The sequence below is a fragment of the Amborella trichopoda genome, chromosome 12 (genome assembly GCF_054954075.1).
Source record: "Amborella trichopoda isolate Santa Cruz 75 chromosome 12, AtrichopodaSantaCruz75HAP2 v2.0, whole genome shotgun sequence".
NCBI classification, from domain to species: domain Eukaryota; kingdom Viridiplantae; phylum Streptophyta; class Magnoliopsida; order Amborellales; family Amborellaceae; genus Amborella; species Amborella trichopoda.
The window spans coordinates 3,706,039-3,725,478 of NC_142347.1; the positions used below are offsets into that span (position 1 = coordinate 3,706,039).

Here is a 19,440-nt window from a genome sequence, read left to right on the forward strand (position 1 = left end):
AGACAAGGCTCTCTCTCTCTCTCCAGAGCTCAAGGAGACAAGGCTCTCTCTCTCTCTCTCTCTCTCATTTGGGCAACAAGACAAACAAAGCAGGGCACCTCTCTCTCTACAGAGCACAACAAAGGTATGGATTAACGCCAAATTGGTTTCATTTTATGACTTCACATATTAGGGCTTTTTCTTTGTTGCTTAAGGACTTACAATTTAGGGCTTTTTTTTTTTTACTTCACAGAATAGTGTTGTATCAGTGGGTACTTAGAAACATAAACAATAATCGCCTACAAACATTGTGGATACTTTCGTAACACCAGAATATGGAATTGATGTTGCCCAGCCCCTTCCCTATCACATCCCGAACCTCCCTCCCCCCCTTCTCGTACCCCCTCCCTCCAAATTTCTATGTATGTGCTTGTGTGGATAACATGTGGGATTTTTTTTCTACAATTTTGTATGTGTCCTATTGCCAGCACAATGACCATTTGCTTATTAGTTTATTAAAGTATTCAACATTTGTTAATGAATAGGGTTTGGCAAGTAGAAGCTGGAACCAAGATTGGAAATCTCATTTTGAAATCTAAAATGAAAAAGTTTTGAGTACTAGGTAATTGAAAATACTTTATTTGGTTAATCTATCTAGAATTCTAGGGTTTTTGGAAATATAAGCTATAATTTTACCAACTTGGTGGTATGTAAATTGGCTGATATTAGTATTCAATGAAGTTTATTAATGAGATTGATATTTGTTAAGAGGATGTATCTCGGTTAGCAGATTTACTTGGGAGGACTTCTTTCAATCTAAAATTTTAGGAACCGCACTACTAGATGATTATTAAAAAATAAAATAATTGAAATTTGAGTATTTTAACACTTCTCATCATCTAAAAATTGGATAGTCTCTATTCAATCTTGACACGTTATTTTTTTATGTGCATGGAACATACAATTAGGAATTTTTATTGTTGAGCTTAATCTATGGGTTGACGATGTTAAATCCTCAAACTTTTTGGGGCCGTAAAACTAATTTTAGATGAGGTTTTGCCCCGATGGAGTAAATACACATTAACCGATGGAATAGAATATGCTGAAGGAAATCGATTTTGGCATGTGATAAAAGGAAAAAGTCTGTGTAAAGAAGAAGCCCTAAACAATTACATTAAGGGGAACTTCCAAAATCCACCTTGTTTCAATGCTAAAAAATCCTCAAATTGATCATATCGACCTCAAGATGCTCTGTTAAGTGAGTGATTTTTTTTCATTAGGTCTGTTTCCTTTCAATCATGACGCTTTTTGGTTTGTTAATGGTTTAATTAGGGTGGAATTGATGTTGCTCAGTGAAATCATAATTTGAGATTTTTTTTTTTTTTTGAAATTGTCGAAGGGCATCCATTGATGTTTCTTTGTTAAGTGATTGATTTTTTTTTTTTGGTTTGTTTCCTTTCAATCATGAAGCTTTTTGGTTTGTTAATGGTTCAAACAGGGTGCAATTGATGTTGCAAGAGAATAGAAATGGAAATTGTAAAATGATTTTTTAAAAAATATGTGAAGTGTTGAAGTCTTCAATTGACAAAGATTTCGTGATTTGTGTAGAGTAATTTTAGCACCTGAGAGGATCTCACCATTTCAAAAAGCGTGGCATCTCCCACATAGTCAGAGAATGACAATATGGGGGATAATGTAGAGTCCATAGAGCAAGCTCCCTTGCTTGCAACCCCGCCTCCCAATAAGTTCACAAATCCTGAAAACGGGAAACATGTGTTGTCTTCTAAGGGGTCTGAAATAGAAGAACCCCGTGTAGAAATAAAATTCAGTGACGAAATGATGCATATAAATTTTAAAAGGCTTTTGCATTGGTGGAAGAGTTTGGTGTCAGAAAGGAAAGTACTCACACAAATAAGGACGGAAAGAGAATTGATAGGAAATATAAATGTTCTAAGGAAAGATTCCATAGGGTGAAACAAGTGCAACCTAGAAAAATTTTCCTTGAGACAAGGTGTGGATGTGATACAAAGATGTGCATAAGCATAAATGCTAACAATGAGTGGGTTGTCACAAAGTTTGTTAAGGATCACAATCATTTAGTTGTATATCCATATAAAAGTCGACTCAGCCGATCACACCAAACAATATCGGATATGACAAAGACAATGATAAACTCCATGAGCTCTGCTTTGGTAAAATCTCGAAATATCTATGATATCTTTTTAGAATAGGTTGGAGGGATTGATAATCTCCATTGCTCACAAAACCAATTAGGAATCGAGAGTAGAAAATTCAAAGGGGAAGATGGCAATCATGCGATGAAATGGTTAATCGATATAAAGAGATTCAATCCATCTTTTTTCTATAAAGTGAAATTAGATAAAAAAGATCACATTGTCAGCCTATTATGGTTAGATGCCATGTCAAGGGTGTTCTACCATCACTTCTTGAATGTGGTCACCTTTGATACCACACATAAGACAAATGCTTTTGACATGCCCTGTGCTCCCATACTTGGAGTGAATCACCACCTTATCACAATATTTTTTAAGTTTGCTTTTATATTTGATGAGAAAGTTGAGTCTTTTGTATGGGTATTTGAAAATTGGCTACAGGCAAGGAGTGGACGTCAACCCGGAGTAATTATCACCGATCAAGAACCTGCAATGACCATTGTAGTAAAACAAGTTATGAATAAAAGCAGACATCATTATTGTAAGTGGCACATACTTTTAAAGGTCAAAGAAATATTGTACCATGTCTTGCGAAGGAGTCCATCTTTCCCAAAAACATTCAAAAACTGTATAATGAGCCAAACTGAGGAAGACTTTAAGTCAGAATGGAAATCTCTTATTGAGAAATATGATCTTCAACAGAATGAATGGCTCAATAGATTGTACAGATGTCGAAAGCAATGGATTGATGCATACATGACAGATGCATTCACAACAAGTATGTCATCGACTTAGAGAAGCAAAGAAATGAATAAGCACTTCAAAATGTACATGACTTCCAATACAAGCTTGCGCACATTGATGAAAACTACTTTAAAAGTACATGATAAAAAACTTCTTAAGATGAGAGAAAATGACTTAAAGAACATGACATCTAAGCCTTTTCTGATGACCACGTGTGACATCGAGGCTCACGCTTTGAAGATATATACACACAAAATTATGAAGTTGTTTGGAGAAGAAGTTGCAGAAGGCGTGAATTACATGAGTGAAATTATGGAAGACAATGGCACAGTTGAGGTATCAAAATGTGAAGTGAAACAAGGGCCTGCAATGTAGAGTTCAATCATCACAACCAAACTTTTGTTTGTACTTGCCACATGTATGAGAGGCTGGACATTATTTGTAGGCATGAGATTAGGGTCTTGATGGTGAATAATATTTTTAAAATCCCATCACATTACATAATGAAGAGGTGGACAAAAGATGTGATGAAAAGTGTAGTACTTGATGCCAATGGGAAACAAATTCAAGGTATCTCTGATCTACCCCGTTCAATTCGTTTTAATGAAGTTTGTTAAGCCACTAGAGAACTAGCATAGCATGCTTCAGAAAGTGTAGAACTCCATGCATTTATAATACCTGAAATATCAAGTATACTTTCAAAGGTTAAGGCCAAGATTGGGGGTGTGGTATTACCAAATGGTGTTTTTAAGACCCCTTGCAGCAGTCATAATGAGAATATGATTGCCGGCAGTAGCAACGGAGCTGAGGTTGAGGGACATGCACGCTATAACATCCTTGAGCCCCCTCGGGCACGAACAAAGGGGAGACCTACCAATGATAGATATGTATCTCGGGCTGAGATAGAGGCAGAGAAAGCGAGAACGAGAGTAAAAGAAGTTACCTAAAAGTGTGCAGTTTGCAAAGGGAGTGGACATGACAAAATGAATTGTCCATCTCTCGCACGTTCAAAGTATGAATGAACTATTGCTCCATTTCTCGCACTCTATGTGATTTTAATATGAATTCTTTAAATATAAATATTTGTAATGGGTTTTCTTCGTTTAGGTTAAATGAAAATATAAGATGCACGGATATAGGCCATGTGAGAATGTGGAACATGCTGAGTAATGGTAAGAATTTTTAGAGATTTGCATTATATTCAGTAAGATAGTAGTTTTTGCATTGAATTTGCATTGTAAGAAATTTGTTTGCATTGAAATTCTAATGCTTGGGTGGTTGTTGACAATGTAGGTAAAAAATATTTCTTATGTTTATATGGATGCAACGGGTGTTGTTCTTTTATGTCAAAAGTTGGCAGGTAAATAATATTTCTTATCGTGTAGTTTATTCATAAATTTACCTTATTTAAGCATTGTGGTACTTCTATCTGTGCTTGTATAACTTACTGATGGCCCTACAGTTGTAGACACCGATTGATGGAGGACTTTACTCACTTCATGTTCCCAAGTCATAAAACAATGCATGCACTACCTCCGATGAATTTACCTTGTTTCATGGGTATTACTTGTATGTCCATCCACAATAGATGGTGGTGGTGGTTGAATAAGTTAGAATGTAGTGAGGTGAATATTTTAATTATTTGTAAACTTAATACTATGCTTTTTGGAAGGTGTTCCTTTTGGACCCATTTGACCCATTTGACATGTTTTTCTCTTATGAGACCATGTATCTTTTACTTTTTATGGATGTCTTTTAACTTTGGCAGTGTGAAATTTGTTTGTTTTAATTGGCAGTGCGAAATTGGTTTGGAGTGTGTTCATTGTTTGTATTGATTTGTTGTCTTGGAGTTGTCCCGTTATGTTGGGATAGTGCCTGATTGGGTTTGAAATTTATGACAGGTTTTGTATGATCTATTGCTTGAAAAACCAAAAATATTGCAGCAGTGAGCAATTGGGTTTGGAGTTTACGATAGGTTTTTCACAGAGGCATTATTTTAACATGTGAGTACCTAGCAGGTTATTCACAGAGGCATTCTTTTACCAGGGGTATTCTTTTAACATGTGAGTACCTAGCATATTACTCATAGGTTTATTATGGTAATTTTGCACAAATGTATTTAAAGGGATATACATCTCTCGAGTTGTTTCAATTCTCAAATTAATACTCTGGACCAGCTCTAAGTCAAACTAAGCGGCCACATGACAATATCTATTTTAAAATCTATTGTCCATATGTCACTCCCTCTATTTCATTTCACCAGCATGAGCTTGCACAAACAAGTGTGTTGTCCAACATGTGAATGATAAATTTTTGAGAAGCTAGTAATGATGCATTTAGACTCACAATAAATTCAGCCATTGGAACATCACTACAAACCAACACCAAAAACAAATTACATATATATACATCATTTAGACTCACAATAAATTGAGCCATTGGAACATCACTACAAACCAACACCAAAAACAAATTACATATATATACATAAATTTTCTGTGATACCTGACCACTAAAATGAAATAGAAGTCTTTGTTTTACCATAAGAATAGAAGCGTCTCAATGAAGGCTGAAGTATATAAGACTACATAGAAAATTTGCAACATACTGTGAAGAGCGATGACTGAAAACACAAGGGTTCACATACAACTGTAAGAAAGAATGGCATGCTTTCACATGGCTGAATTTCAGCTTTTATAGCACATTTTTTTTATAGCCCTCAATAAATGGCACAATCGCACTGGCCATAGTTCAAATGATCAACCCACCCATTTAAATAAATTATAGATGCTTGAAATCTCGCTCGCTATCAACGCACAATAAAAAAATCAATGCATAATGTCCTTGAGATAATATCCTTGAATTGGAATTGCATGGCAAATAATATATGTTTACATTACCAAAAGAACCATTTTGTTACTTTCAACCACAACATTTTCCATGGAGCATAAGTTGAATTGCATGATGCGAATAATTACATTAGTAAAAAGGTAACCCTTAGTAAAAAAACAACTCCAAGTCAGAAAGTAACACATCAAGACTATAAAAATAAAAAAAAATGAGGGCAAGCAAGCACACATTTATTATACACAAGAAATACAAAAATTGTTGCAAACGCCCAAAGGCACCGAGTAAGAATTGATGCATGCGCCCTATGGCAACGAGTATTGTATCATTGCCAACACTTGTTTCTTGATTGAGCATGACACGTTTTTCTGATTCTTGCATTGGATTCCACTGTCGTGTATTGCAATGTCTTAAATTGACATTTTCCATGGCGGTATTATATTCATCACACCATTGGAAGACCACATATGGGACATTTATAGTACATCATGTTCAAGTTATTTTGGCTTGTTAATGGTTTCTTAACACAATCTATACTACACTTTGGGCATCATCAAGTTGTATATCATCGATTACTTGTAAAATCAGATGACATTGTTAAAGCCTACAATAATTGCATCAGTAGCACACTATGAAGGACTAAATAAGTACGTATTTCAAGCACATCATAACATTCATTGCAAATATGTCAATAATAATTTTGACAATAACCACAACAGCAACAACAACCATCACCACCTCTATGATGAGACCCATAACACTCCACAGAGCAACATCAATTCTACTCTGTTTGAACCATTGGCAAACCAATATTCCTGATGATTGAAAGGAAACAAACTTAATGAACATAAAGCAATCACTTAACAGCGCAACATTAATGGATGTCATTCGAGTATTAAATTTTTTTTTTTTTTTTTTCCAAATTATGACTTCACATAACAACATCAATTCCACCATGTTTGAACCATTGACAAACCAAAATGCTCGATGATTGAAAGGAAATATACCTAATGAATATAAAGCAATCACTTAACAGAGCAACATCAAAGGATGCCATTCGAGTATTTATAAAAAAAAAAAAAAAAAAATTCTCCAAATTATGACTTCACAAAGCAACATCAATTCCACCCTGTTTGAACCATTAACAAAACCAAAATGCTTGATTTGAAAGGAAACAAACCTAATAGAAAAAATCAATCACTTAACAGAGCAACATCAATGAATGCCATTCGACAATTTAAAAAAAAAAAATCTCCAAATTATGACTTCACAGTGCAACATCAATTCCACCATGTTTGAACTATTAACAAACCAAAATACTTGATGATTGAAAGTAAACAAACCTAATGAAAAAAAATCAATCACTTAATAGAGCAATATCAATGGGCGCCATTCGACAATTTATTTTAAAAAAAAGTCTCTAAATTATGACTTCACAGAGCAACATCAATTCCACCCTGTTTGAACCATTAAAAAATTCAAATGCTTGATGATTGAAAGTAGACAAACCTAATGAAAAAAAATCAATCACTCAACAGAGCAACTTCAATGGATGCCATTCGACAATTTAAAAAAAAACAAAATCTCCAAATTATGACTTCACGGAGAAACATCAATTCAACCCTGTTTGAACCATTAACAAACCAAAAGGCTTCCTGATTGAAAGGAAACAAACCTAATGAAAAAAAATCAATCACTTAACAGAGCAACATCAATGGATGCCATTCGACAATTTTAAAAAAAAAAAAAATCTCCAAATTATGACTTCACAAAGCAACATCAATTCCACCCTAATTGAACCATTAAAAAATCAAAAAGCTTCATGATTGAAAGGAAACAAGCCTAATGAAAAAAAATCAATCACTTAACAGAGCATCTTGAGGTCGATATGATCAATTTGAGGATTTTTGAGCATCGAAACAAGGTGGATTTTGGAAGTGCCCCTTAATTTGATTGTTTAGGGCTGCTTCTTTACAAAAGACTTTTTCCTTTAACACATGCCAAAATATATTTCCTTCAGCACATTCTATTCCATCGGGTAATGTGTATTTACTCCATCGGGGAAAAACCTCACCTAAAATTAATTTTAGGGCTCCAAAAATTTTGAGGATTTAACATCTTCAACCCGTCGATTAAGCTCAACAATAAAAATCCCTAATTGTATACTCCATGCACATAAAAAAATAATGTATCAAGATTGAATAGAGACTATCCAATTTTTAGAAGATGAGAAGCGTTAGAATACTCAAATTTCAATTATTTTATTTTTTAATAATCATCTAGTAGTGTGGTTCCTAAAATTTTAGATTGAAAGAAGTCCTCCCAAGAAGGTCTTCTGACTGAGATACATGCTCTTAACAAATATCAATCTCATTAACAAACTTCATTGAATAGTAATATCAGCCAATTTACATACCTCAAAGTTGGTAAAATTATAGCTTATACTAAACATAGTTTCCAAAATCCCTAGAATTCCAAATAGATTAACCAAACAAAGTATTTTCAATTACCTAGTACTCAAAACTTTTTCATTTCAGATTTCAAAATGAGATTTCCAATCCTAATTCCAGCTTCTACTTGCCAAACCCTATTATTCATTAACAAATTTTGAATACTTTAATAAACTAATAAGCAAATGGTCATTGTGCTGGCAATAGGACGTATACAAAATTGTAGAAAAAAAATCCCACATGTTATCCACACAAGCACATACATAGAAATTTGGAGGGAGGGGGTACGGGAAGGGGATGGGATAGGGATGGGGCAGAGCACCATCAATTCCATATTCTAGTGTTACGAAAGTATCCACAATGTTTCTAGCCGATCATTGTTTATGTTTCTAAGTGCCCACTGATATAAAGCTATTATGTGAAGTCAAAAAAAAAAACCCTAATTGAAAGCCCTAGAAACAATGAAGAAAAGCCCTAATCTATGAAGTCATAAAATGAAACCAATTTGGCATTAATCCATACCATCGTTGTGCTCTATGGAGAGAGAGAGAGGTGCTCTATTTTCGTTATCTTGTTGCCCAAATGAGAGATAGAGAGCCTTGTCTCGTTGAGCTCTAGAGAGAGAGAGAAATAGGTTTTGCAGTAGAGAGAGAGAGCCTCTTCAGCATGAAGGAGTTTTACTCAGTTGAGAGAGGGGTTTCGACAGAGGAGCTTTACTGAGATGAGAGAGAGGGGTTTCAACAAAGGAGTTCCACTAAGATGACAGCGCGCGAAGGAGAGAGGGTGAGAAGAGAGATAATTTTCGCAGTGCTTGTTGGGTTGTTGATGCTCGTAATAGAGAGAGAGGGGAGAGAGAGGGTTTTGCAGTAGAGAGTGAGGCGTTTTGTAGCTAGTTGGGTTGTTGATGGTCGCAGTAGAGAGAGAAAGGGGGAGAGAGGGTTTAGCAGTAGAGTGAGAGAGCCTCCTCTCTGGCGTTGTCAGGATGCTCTGACAAATGGGTCGTCAAATTTTGAAAACGGCAGCTCCTCAACAACCGTCCATTGCTCACGAATTGATCGGAGCAGTTCCTCTCACAGGTTTTCTATGCCCATGTATTATGTTTGGGGCTTGAAAAGAGTAGAGTCAATGTTTTTTATCCAGATTTTTTTATAGTAATTTGATTTCAGTTTTTTGGTAAATATATGGTTTTTAACCCTAGAATGGTAGAATTTTGACTATTTAGCCAGCTTAACTGATGCCTATGTATTATGTTTGGAGCTTGAAATGAGTGGAGTCAATGTTTTTTACCCCGATTTTTTTATAACAATTTGATTTTGTTTTTTTGGCAAATATATGATTTTTAACCCTGTCAAGGTTACTTGCAAAAATCGTAAAAAATACAAGTAACATTGAGAGGGTTAAAAACCGTATGTTTGCTTTAAAAACGAATTACATTGCTATAAAAAAATCTGGGCAAAAAACATTCACTCCATTCATTTCAAGCTCCAAACATAATACATAGCCATCATTAACCTTGGAATTTCAGCTGGCCATATAATCAAAATGCTACCATATATAATGCTACCATATATATACAGGGTTAAAAAATATATATTTGCCAATAAAACGAAATCAAATTGCTATAAAAAAATCTGGGCAAGAAACATTGACTCCACTCATTTCAAGCTCAAAACATAATACATAGGTATAAGCAACCCTTGGAATTTCAGCAAGCCAAATAATTAAGAACCATGTAGGCCCTTAAATATGAGTATAAAAAATGCTTCCATATATACATAGGGTTTTGCTCAGAATTACAGAAAATCTGGGTACAAAACGTAAACGAAATTTGGGCAAGAAACCAAGATGAAGACGAAATTTGGGCTATCATATATACACAGGGTTTTACTCAGTATTACAGAAAATCTGGGCAAAAAACAAAAACAAAATTTGGGCAAAATGCTATAAAAAATCTGGGCAGAAATTTGGGCAAAAACCAAAGATGAAATTTGGGCAAAAAACAAATTTGGGCAGCAATTTGGGAAAAAACCTACACGATTTGGGGATTGGAGGTTTTTCTGTTCTTTGCGGATTTGGGGGTTCTGCTGTCCAAATTGGATTTGGGGGTTTTGGTGTATGAGAGTGAAAACCAGAGGGAGAGATGGAAAAGAAAAAAGAAAAACCCAAGAGAGAGAGAGAGCGTGAGCATACCTTGTTGAGTTGAAGCTTCAGAGGGAAGAGATAGCACCATTTTCGTTTTTGTTTGGGCAAAGGAGAGAGGAAATGAAGACTTTCAAATGAGAAAGCGCAGAGAAAACACAAAGCTTCAAGGGAATTTCTTCAATGTTCCGGCGAAGAGAGGGAAAAATCAGAGAAAACGCAGAGCTTCAAGGGCGTTTCCTCAATGTTTCGGCGAAGACAGAGAAATGAAGAGCTTCAGATGTTTCCGAAATGAAGAGGTTTCCGAAATGAAGAGCTTCAGATGAGAAAACTCGGAGAAAACACAGAGCTTCAAGGGCGTTTCCTCTATGCTTAGGCCAGAAAACTCGGAGAAAACCCAGAGCTTCAAGGGCGTTTTCTCAATGCTTAGGTGAGAAAACTCGGAGAAAACACAGAGCATCAAGGGCGTTTCCTCAATGCTTAGGCGAAGAGAGAGAAAACACAGTGCACTGTTTTCTCTGCCTGATGTCAGTACCCTTTGTCGTCCCCATTTTAAAATATTTTTTCAACATTCGCCGCAGGATCCAATCGTGGCCATCTATTTTGTACTTTTAAATCAGCGCCGTTGGGCGCATCTCAACCGCATAGGCGAGACGGCTAAACCCATATTTTCCCTCTCTCTACCACATATGCGAGATAGCTAATTTCATATTTTCTATATATATATATATATATATATATATATATATATATATAAAACACTACGTAATGGTTAGGGGTTAAAATAATAAGTGATTTCGTCTATCACCATCACAGTCCAAAGTTCATCGTATGTTCACGATTATCTGGTAGTATTTTATTTTTTATTTTTTTTATAAATCGGAATTATCTAAAATTTGGTGCGTGTATTCATAAAAAATAAGGGAATCTTTGAAAAATATAAAAAAATATTTTATATGAAAAAAATTGATCAAAATACCCCCGAAAATTTTTGGGGGTATTTTGGTCAATTTTAATATTATAGATAATTTTTTTATATATTTTTATTAGATAGGCCTCAATAAGATGTACATACTCTTTAAATTTCATATCATTCCGATTTGTCCAAAAAAATAAAAAATAAAACACTACCAGACAATCGTGACCGCATAATGATATTTGGACGGTGATTAGGGTACGAAAAATCACTATTTATTTTTGCCTATAGGTGTTGGGAAGATTTTTCCATATATATATATATATATATATATATATATATATATATATATATATATATATATATATATATATATATATATATATATATATATATATATATATATATATATATATATATATATATATATATATATATATATATATATATATATATATGGGCAGTGATGTCATGCAACAGTTGTATCAGTACAGTGCAACCATCCTTTAAAAATTATGTTAGGGTTATTTGTTTGATGTAAATTTTAAATATAAACTCTTTTCATTATAATGAATAATTACAAAAAGGAAAAATTTGAAAACGCAACCTATAAAGTATTTTTTTAGCTCCAATTAATATAAGACATCCATTTTGATAAGATGCTTTGATCTAGGCCTAAAAAAGATTTTTTTTCTTTTTCAATTTTTTTATATGGATTTATTATCATTAGATGAACAATGTTAAAAAAGAAAAAAAATTATTATTGAGTTTGTAAAAGCTAAGATCTTGAAATTCACCAAATTAATGGTATAGATTCGTTATTTGAGATGACTCATTTTGATAAAATACAATGGTTGTATTATACTATAATACAACCAAACTTCTAGAAAACCATGTTTTTAATATTTTTATGACCCAAAAATTTACACATATACTCTCTTCATCTCAATACACTCTCTGCATCTCTATAATCAATCTCCAAAAAGCAAAAATTCAATTTGAACCTTAGATATGATCAAAATGAGTCCCCTCGAATAACGAATTTAGACCATTTATTTGCTGAATTTCAAGATCTTAGCTTTACAAACTCAAAATATTTTTTTATTTTTTAACATTGTTCATCTAATGATAATAAATCCATCTAAAAAAATTGAAAAAGAAAAAAAGGATTTTTTAGAGTTAACAACCCCCGAATAATATAGGTTCAAGTTAAAATAACTTGTAAATCTCTTTTTTACTCCTAATGCCCTTATGTTTCTTTGTCACAAACATTAAATAAAATGAGACTTTAGACCATTGTTTTGACAATAAGGAGTCATTTGCATACCTAGAAAATATATTATTTGTGAAACATATTACTGGCATAATACATTTCTTACAAATGGATTGTTATTGTTTGAGTAGTATTTGGATGCAACTTGATAAATGCATTGCTACTGCTTAGCTAAAAGAAATATGAGAAATACAATACCAATATTTTACTAACACTTGCCTATAAACTATCGTTTCTTTATTTTTTGTCACAAAATTCGATTGAAATACGGAATTAAAGTCATCATCACACTATTCCAAAAAGATTTTTTAATAATAACTTGTACCATTCTAAAGTCATCAAGATACAATTTCCTACTTATTTTGCATGCATTTAGCACTTAGATGAAATCACATGTCTTCTAACATGATTAGACTTTGGTTTCAATATGATAAGTCATTGGAATAATATGATTTGAATAACATGATTTTATTATGATAAGCTTTATTTTTATTTATTTTTTATAGAAGTCTTTCAAATGTCTCTCTATATAATTTTAAATAAACAATAAATTTATGATATCAAATTCAAAATATTTATGTTACAAGTTAAAAAATGGGAAGAACTTTAATTAGTAAAGTAGAAGGTTTGATAAAATTTTCAGACATTGGAGGAGATTATTTCAATTGAGTTTTTACTAATCTATTACGATGATCATATTGTGTGAAATTTTTTATTTTAATTGTGTTGTGTAACAGAGTTTACGACAATCTTATCTAATTTATTTTCATCTTCTTACCATACCGTAAATATCATATTTTCTTGTAATATGTTTTCAGCGATAGATTTTCACATACCCAAACCTCTCCTAAAAAATAAAAGAACTTTTAAATTTTTAACCTCATCAAACTCCCCTCCCTTCTCTCTTCCGCTCAAAACTACCTCCCTACTCTCTCCCTTCCGTTTGTCTCTCATAAAAACACTCGGCGCAAATTGTCCATCCACTCTGTATCCATGCGGAAACCCGCTAGAAAGTGCCTTTCATCCTCATTGAAAGAATTAGAAAGCAGATAGCAAGTGGAACTTATGCAAACTAAGAATTGAAACCACCATGTGTTTTCGATTCTATGCGCTTGATGCTCAAACTCTGCTCTTCTAAAGCTCAAAGGACTCCTAGTATCCTCCGCAGTTGAGACGAAAACATCCCCACGTCTAAGGAAGAGAGAGGCAAAATGGGAGGTAGGGAGAATTTTCAGTAGAAAATTGGGTAATGGCGAACTTGTGAGACAAGAGCAACCTCTATCCAGCAAGATGACCTAAATGTCTCTCTTTCTACTTACTCCTGCGTTCCCAAAAGATCAAAAAGCTCAGTCTCTCTCTCATGAAGCTTGCCTCTACAAAACTTGGGATTTGAAACCAAATTTCTAGTGTTTAGAGATACAAGAAGGGTTTACCGAGAGAGCAAGCCCATCCTAATTTTAAAAGCCAGATTTTTGCAAATTGTCCACCCATTCATCAAAATGATTGCCATTGGTTTAAAATCCAAAATTCAAATCTCAAATTCCTACTTTTTAGATGGCTGTAGTTTGCATACGAATGCATCGTACGTGTAGAAGTAAGGTGGACCTTCAAATTTTATCATGGTATATAATTTTGATGTAAAATGTTCTTTGAATTATTTCAAAATCTATTTTTATATCTAATTATAAATTTTTAAATTTAAAAAATGATTAAAATCAAGTAGATCTGTAAACATATAAAAATCGACGGTATAGATAATATGTTGTAAAATGCACTATTTCTGAGACTTAAAATCTTTTTATTTTTCATCATCATACATCTCGATGTCGAGATGATCAATCGAAAGAACATTAAAACTACCTTTTCTAATGGATTTTTTAAGGGCATTCATAGTTCTCCATTATAAGTGGCATCCTGATATAAACTTTTTATGATGGTTGTCTAGAGAATCATCCGTAACTTCAATAGAAAATTTTATCAGAAACCTATCAAATAAGACATTAGGTTCAGCTAGTAACACTCTAAAGATAAAAAATAAGGAAGAAATTGTAATAGGAGATATAGAGAAACATATTCAGAATTGGAATATTCCTAAAATACCAATAACTAATGTTTATAAAAAATGAACATTGGAACTGAAAACAAGATATGCGATAAAAACTGTTGAACAGAGTCTATCGGTTCACAGTGAACAAGAAAATTTCCAACTATTATCTAATAAAGTAATACAGTCTCATAAAGAAAAAGGATACCAATATCTTCATATCGGACTTGTCCAAGTCGCGATAAAACCTTTGACAAGATTAGGTTTGACTAATTCAATCTTATTATGTTTAAGAGATAATAGACACAATAAGTTTACAGATTCCCTATTAGGAATAGTAAAATCTATTATATGCTCAGGCCCTGTATATTTTAATTGCTTCTCAAATTATTCCGTAGCTCTTAATGATCCTAATATACTCAAAGTTCTAACTCTCAATTTAAAAACTCAAAGATTTGACATGAACCCAGGATCGCAGAATCTAGCTTTAGTATATAGAATCTGCTATAAAATTATGAATACATTATGTCCAAAATGTAATACAAGTAGATACAAAATGACATACTATATTTTTTCAAACAAATATTGAAAAGTCAAATACAATTGTACCAAAAATAATAGATTGGTCTCAAATAGTACTCCCAAAAGACTGGTCTATTGAAAATGAAAATCAACAATATAGAATTCATATAAACAAGACCCCCGACCAGATAATAGAATATTCAGATGGAGAAGTAGAAATCCAGTTTAATAATAATAGAAAAACTAATATAAATATTAAAAATGATAATTCAATAAAACCCCCAAAAAGAATAATAGGACCATCCAGACAATCAACGTCTTCTTTACAAGAAGAACCAGAAATCCAAGGATTAGTAAGAACTAGAAATAACATACATATACCAGAATACAAACAAACAAATAATAATCCATCAAATAGCAATAATAGTAATCTCTCTTACGCAGACTTAGATTTTCATGCCATGACTTTGCAAAAAAGAGAAAAAATAGATTTAGAACTATTAAAAAATAATTATTTATCAAAAGAAAATTCAAAAATAAGAAATTGGTACTTGAATGAATTTTCCCAAGAAATAATAGATACTATCCATAAAAAATATAATAAATTTCTAAAAAGAAATAAACATACGATAGGGTTCTTCGATTGGTTAAAACCAACCCAAAGTGAAAGAGGAATACTTATTCCAAAATTTGAAGAAATTCATGTCTTAGAAAATCAATATAGGATCTTTAACACTAGTGATGGAGACATTACTAGTATACATCCTCCTGAGAAAAATATTCAAATAAAAGGAGATAAATTAAAAACTAAAGCTACCCCTTATAAAATAATCCCAGGAGAACATATACATAAAATAGAATTACTTCCTCACCTTATAGAACAAAATAATTATACAAATCTTTATTTACAAACCACAGGACAACAAACTACCAGAATAGAAAATATTACTAGACAGCCTCAGGTAAAACCCGAGGAACCAAAAAATGAGTTGTTGTTTAAACCACCTCCACAAATAAATAAAAAAAGATTTAATTTTAAAGATAAGGAGGAAAATAAAGAACTAATAGATCAATTAATGGTAAAATTATCTAATTTAAATCTTAAAGATAAGGGAAAAGGGAAAATACAAGTAGAGCAAGCAGAAGCTTTGATGCTCCAAGAAGAATCTGGAAATGAAGATATAATTACTAATATAGAAAATAATTTTAAGGAAGAACAAATTTCAAAAATTAATAAAATAGATTATGGAAGGAAATGGAGACCTACCTCTATGCAAAGAATGTATCATACTACACCTACACCAGTTGATATACAATTCGAAGAAGATTTAATATCTCATATTGTGTCCTACTCTGGGAGGACAATAGTCAACTGGAACATAGACGGATTTTTAGAACACCAAATTTTAGATACAATATGCCATATGACCATGTATGCCACTGCCTGCAAGGTCTCTGGTAGTCATGATCAGGACGTTGCCAAGGCTATCATTTGTGGTTTTACTGGTTGGCTTCGGGGGTGGTGGGACTTCCATATGAGTGAAGCCACCAAAAATCAAATACTCAATGCTACTAGACAATGGGTCGTAAAAAATGAACATAATCAAGATATACCACATATCGAGAGCGATGCTGTGAATACTTTAATTTATACAATAACCCTTCACTTTGTAGGCAGTACTGCCTTATTAGAATCACGATCAGAAGACTTACATTCAAAATCTAAGATGCCCTACTCTTTCCCATTATAAATGGTGCAAAGACATTTTCTTCTCTAGACTCCTGTTACGAGAAGATAGCATGTACAGATCATTAAAAAGAGAAATTCATAGCTGGTTTACCTCACCTTTTTACAAAAAATGTGGAAAAATAGGTTAAAGAATAAACATAGAGGGATCATACCTTATTCTTTATACACTGTAGGTGAACTATCCACTGAAATATGCACTGAAGGTCTTGCATTATGCACTGACATGAAATTAAAAAGACAATTAGATAAACAGAATATGACTGCGAGAAGAGAATTGGGAGATTTCTGTGAACAATTCGGATATAGTATAAATAATTCTCCAAATGAGATATATAAAAGAGAAAGAAACATAAAAGATATAAAGAAGAAAGAAAACCCTCTTCAAAATATCGAAAAGGCAATAAAGAAAAATTTATTGAAAAATTTTCTCCAGGAACCTCTTTCAAGAAAGGAAGAAAAAGAAAATTACCAGTATGTTATAAATGCGGAAAAGTTGGTCATTATAAAAATAACTGTAGAATAAAACAGAAAATTGATACCCTCATAATAGAAGAAAATCTTAGAAACCAGATATATGATATTATTCAAATAAACAAAGAATCTAGTTCAGAATCAGCCTCTGATGATGATATACTTGCAGGATTGATTAAAGATGAGGAACTATTTTTATCTAGCTCAGAAAGTAGTAGTGAAAGTTCTGAAACTGATAGCCAGATGAAAGATTGTTTTTGTAATATGCTTACAAGTGAAGAAAACTTAATCTTAGATCTCATAGATAAGATTTCTAATCCAAATGAAAAGAGAGAACTAATAGGACAATATATAAAAATTGCTAAAGCCAAAAACAAGCCATTTCCATTAATAAAACAACCAGAAGAATATAACTTTTTTGAAATAATGAAACGAATTAATAAAAGAGAAACTATCCAATGAGAACCTACAATATCAGACCTAAAACAAGAGATTAATAAAGTCAAAACAGAGGTCCAAAAACTTAAAAATAGAATTCGAATACTTGAACTAAATACAGAATTTTCAGAAAATCCTTCTGAAGATGATGAATTAGAATTCAACAATTTATTAATAAATCATAAAACTAAGGATACACCTAAATCTTCAGGAACTATCAAAGACAAAATATTAGAAAACAATCATTTAAATCTAATAGATAGAAGTATGAATAAAAAATGGTTGACCCTTGTAAAAATCATAATAAAAAAAGAATATAGTTTTCAATCTCTAGCTTTGATAGATTCAGGAGCTGACCTGAACTGTATTAATGAAGGATTAGTTCCTACGAAATATTTTGATAAAACCACACAAATACTAAATATTATTGATGGTAGTAGATTAGTTATTAAATATAAAATGTCTAATGCAGCTATTTGTAATAATGGAAATTGTTTTGAATTACCTTTTATAATGGTTAAAGGATTAAATCAAGCAGTTATTTTAGGAACACCATTTTTAAGCATACTTTATCCTTTAACAATTGATAGTACTAGAATAAAATCTAATAGAGATGGCCATGAAATATGGTTTGATTTTATAGACAAACCAAAAATAAAAGAAATCAATAACGTAACACAAAAAATTGAGAATAAAGAAAATTTCCTATATCAACTAAAAGAAGAAATAAAATATAAAGCTAATGAAGAAAGCTTACTGCTTCCTGAAATACAAGAAAAAATTAAAAATATTAAATCAGAAATAGAAAAAGAAGTCTATAGTGAATTACCTACTGCTTTTTGGAACAAAAAGAAACATAGTAAATTTACCTTATGAGGATGAATTTAAAAAAAATAAAATACCCACAAAAGCACGACCAATACAAATGAATTCAAGGCTTTTGGCAATTTGTAAGAAAGAAATAGACAAACTTCTTAAGAAAAATCTAGTAAGAAAAAACTCTTCACCTTGGAGTTATGCAGCTTTTTATGTAGAAAATAATGTCGAAAAGAAAAAAGGAGTTCCAAGGTTAATAATAAATTATAAATCTCTTAATAAAGCAATAAAATGGAAAAAATATCCTATACCCAATAAAAAAATATTTATTAGATAGATTATTAAATGCTTGCATATATTCAAAATTTGATCTAAAATCAAGATATTGGCAAATACAAATCAATGAAAATGATAGATATAAAACAGCAGTCAATGTCTCTTTTGAGCAATATGAATGGAATGTCATGCCTTTCGGATTGAAAAAAACCCCTTTTGAATTCCAAAGAATAATGAATGATGTTTTTAACCCATACATTAAATTTATGATAGTATATATAGATGATGTATTAATCTTCTCGGAAAATATACAACACTTTAAGCATATTAACGTTTTTCTCAATGCAGTTAAAAATGTTGGATTAGTTGTATATGTTAAAAAGATAAGTTTATGCCAGACTAAAATAAGATTTTTAGGACATAACATATATCAAGGAACAATAGTACCAATTGATAGAATTTACAAATAAATTCCCTGATGTTATTTTAAATAAAACAGAACTCCAAAGATTTCTAGGATGTTTAAATTACATATCTAATTTTTATAAAGATCTAGCCATAGAAGCAAAGCCATTATATGATAGGTTGAAAAAGAATCCGC

The 19,440-nt window shown here is 32.2% G+C and overlaps 1 long non-coding RNA gene across 2 annotated transcripts; it reads right to left on the reverse strand.

The window, feature by feature from the left end:
* Positions 1-2,293: 2,293 nt before the first annotated feature.
* On the reverse strand, positions 2,294-10,859 carry LOC110007193 (uncharacterized). 2 transcript variants are annotated; one of them, XR_002280850.2, is made up of 3 exons: positions 10,385-10,859; positions 2,736-2,796; positions 2,294-2,640 (listed from the first exon to the last, which is right to left on the reverse strand). It is a non-coding gene; the product is annotated as an uncharacterized LOC110007193 (long non-coding RNA). The 2 variants fall into 2 exon arrangements; XR_016046431.1 differs by lacking the exon at positions 10,385-10,859 and adding an exon at positions 8,717-9,318.
* Positions 10,860-19,440: the final 8,581 nt, after the last annotated feature.